Source organism: Pleurodeles waltl, chromosome 5, assembly GCF_031143425.1.
Source record: "Pleurodeles waltl isolate 20211129_DDA chromosome 5, aPleWal1.hap1.20221129, whole genome shotgun sequence".
In the NCBI taxonomy this organism is placed as follows: Eukaryota; Metazoa; Chordata; class Amphibia; order Caudata; family Salamandridae; genus Pleurodeles; species Pleurodeles waltl.
The window spans coordinates 1,051,927,071-1,051,930,155 of record NC_090444.1 but is presented as its reverse complement, the minus strand read 5'-3'; the positions used below and the strand labels follow the sequence as shown (position 1 = coordinate 1,051,930,155).

Here is a 3,085-nt window from a genome sequence, read left to right as displayed (position 1 = left end):
TCAATGAACAACAATCAAGAAAACACTTAAATTAAATATTGTGTATATTCCCATACGTATGTAGTTTCATCGTATTGAAATGTTTCAACAAGGCGGCCCCCGCCCTTTTAGTTATAGTGCTCCAGAGAAGTCAGAAGACAGCCTCAGCTAAACAGAGGCGCCCGATGAGATCGCACCTTGCCGAGCCTAAGAGCTAACGTACGGAGCTGGCGGTTTCCCATACAAGATGCTCCGAGTCAGCGCCGTCTCCTGGTGACTTTAAATAACATGTTGCAACCTTGCTATTTTATCACTAGCGCCTGTCGGGACGCTTTTATTATTTAATACTAGTTTCGCGAGGATATTAGGCAGCTGTTCACACAAGTTTGAGGTATAGTTGGACTTTTTCCCGCAAAATAATGGTATCAATCTTATGGGTGTCATTTCCGTGTATACACCAGGATGGCCGAGTGGTTAAGGCGTTGGACTTAAGATCCAATGGACATGTGTCCGCGTGGGTTCGAACCCCACTCCTGGTAAATATTTTTTTCTCTCCTGGGACGCTGTTTATTTCAACTTCATACACTTTCAGTGGCTCCTTATTATTATTAAAATAAGAGCTACATATAAAATCTTCATATCGATTAACGGGTATTTTTCTCCAAAAAGTAAACGTCATTTTTCTTTGAAGCTATAGTTTTTCGTTTATGATATGTGACATTTTCATTATATTATGTTAATTGTTTCCACTTGGTGCATACGGAATTACAAAATCTCTCTACCAGGAGTGGGGCTCGAACCCATGCGGACACATGTCCATTGGATCTTAAGTCCAACGCCTTAATCACTCGGCCATCCTGGTTTCTGACATTTAATATTTATATATTTTTTCACAGCTATATATGTTATCAGGTTACGCAAAACACATTTCAAGAATACAAGGTAATGTCATGCCTCTCCTCTATAAAACGTGCATGTACTGAATTAAAAAAAAAATACAACCATACCTATCAAACACGTTGAAGATTATCAGTGTGTAAAATGAAAAAAGGTGCGCTTTTTTCAAACCGTTTTTGTCACAAGTCCTATTAAGTATGTCTGCAAATTGACTTTAATCTTAAGAAATATCACACTAACCCCTTTTCAAAACTCAAAACTACAATTCACACAATCTAAAACACTTTGGGACAGATTTACAAGGCCATTGCGCCCCTTAGCGCTACACTTGCAGAATTTATTTTGCCGCAAATGTGACGATCATAGGCCGCTACCATAGCTCCATATTTACAAGGTGCCGCAAGCTAGGTTTGCTCCACCTTGTAAACACTTTGCGCCACATCATGCAATATACATGCCTGATGTATGCACAGGAGGCGTTTCCTTCTTAGAGGGTCGGCACGCTCGTTCCTCACCTGACAGGTTGCTTTTTGAGGAGGGTGTCTCTGGGGCTGGTGTTGTAGCCGCGAGCAAGCGCTTGGTTCCGCGTGGGTCACTTAGTTTGCCGCACCGCATGGGAATGTCTGGGAGGCAAAGGGTTGGCGGTAGAGGAAGCGGTGTGGTGGGGAAGGGTCAGGCATAATGTATGCAAGGAGGGCGTTCCCCCATTGGGGAGGCCGAAAAAATGGCGCAAGGCAATCTAAGAGATTGCCTTGCGCCATTTTTTTCGACACTTTCAACGCCTACTCAGAGGAGGCGTTAAAAGGGGGAATACCATTATTTAAAATGGGCCCCTATATACTCTGCAGGATTAGTCCCAAAATTATGGCGCTAATCCTGCGGAGTACATCGGTAGCGTAAAAAAAATAACACTAATGCCCCTACCCTGTGCCATGGTGCGCCGTATTTTATATATAGCTCACACATGGTGGCGGTAGGGGGGCATTAAGGGGTGCAAGGAAAGTGGCACTCCACCGGCAGAGCCACTTTCCTTAAATCTGCCCCTTTGTGTTTGGCTCGGAGCAACAGGTAGTTTATAATTTTGACACAAGTGAGGTCAATTTCAATAGAGTGCAGCAATTACAGGAAGATGGGCATAGCTTTGTCAGGGGACAGTTTAAGAAAGCACACCCTTGGGCGGCTGAATCATTTTTGAGGTGTGACAGCTCCTCTGAGCTTCTCGTCTCAGGAGGAAGAGCCATGCCAAAGGACGTCATGAAAAATAAGGCAACAGGTAAAGGCCTGGGCACCTTTAAAATTTCGGTCATAAGAGAGGGTTGCATCCAGAGCGATCAAGCCGACTATGAGGGAGTGGCCTGGTGAATCATTTGATTTAGGGTACAGGCACAGCTACGAGATCCCAGCTATCAGCCAAGGCGCTGTCTTGTTGGCTTCGGGGCTCAATTTGCATGATGAATTGATGGGTTACAATGATGACCAGGAGACTAAGGAAGGGGAAATTTGTGAGGTTAGGGATGTGTGATGCTATTAATTGTGTTTGACCAATGACTTTGTGTTTCACCACTGCACATATTAGTTGCTGAATGTTCACCAGTAGCACATTACATTCTGTATTCAGTTCAGCTGCCTATTGGCTTTGACATGATATTAGACATTACATTTGATATTTAGGTTAGCTGCCTATTGGCTTTGACATGACATTAGACATTACATTTGATATTCAGCTTAGTTGCCTATTGGCTTTGACATGACATTAGACATTACATTTGATATTCAGTTTAGCTGCCTATTGGCTTTAACGTGGGGTTAGACATTGCAGTTGAGACATTGCAGATGAGCTGTGTTTTTCCAAGCTGTGTTTTTCCACAAGATGGACCAAGCTCTTTTCTTCACACCAGACCTTAGCTGATAAGAGCACGTAGATTTTGTGTTTACCTCGCAATCCAGTCTGAGAGCAAGTGAGCTCAGGAGAATTGGCCCCTCTCCAAGGTTATTCGGCTCTCACACTGAGTTTGCTTTTAAGGATGACTCTGGGCTACAGTGAGTTAGATTTGAATCTACTTGACTTCAGGCGGGAACTAGACGTCAGTTGCCCGTCTCCCGTTTGGGTAGAGAATCTTTTTCGCGCAGTTGACCGGAGTCATCAACTTGCAGACCCCAGAAAGATGAAGCTGAGTATAGGCCCTACCGCCTTGCCCATACGGTGATG

The 3,085-nt window shown here is 43.9% G+C and overlaps 2 non-coding genes across 2 annotated transcripts; one reads left to right on the top strand and one right to left on the bottom strand.

The window, feature by feature from the left end:
* Positions 1-435: 435 nt before the first annotated feature.
* Positions 436-518, top strand: TRNAL-UAA (transfer RNA leucine (anticodon UAA)). The gene has a single exon. It is a non-coding gene; the product is annotated as a tRNA-Leu (tRNA).
* A 240-nt stretch (positions 519-758) lies between these two features.
* On the bottom strand, positions 759-841 carry TRNAL-UAA (transfer RNA leucine (anticodon UAA)). Its single transcript has one exon. It is a non-coding gene; the product is annotated as a tRNA-Leu (tRNA).
* Between the last annotated feature and the right edge of the window lie 2,244 nt (positions 842-3,085).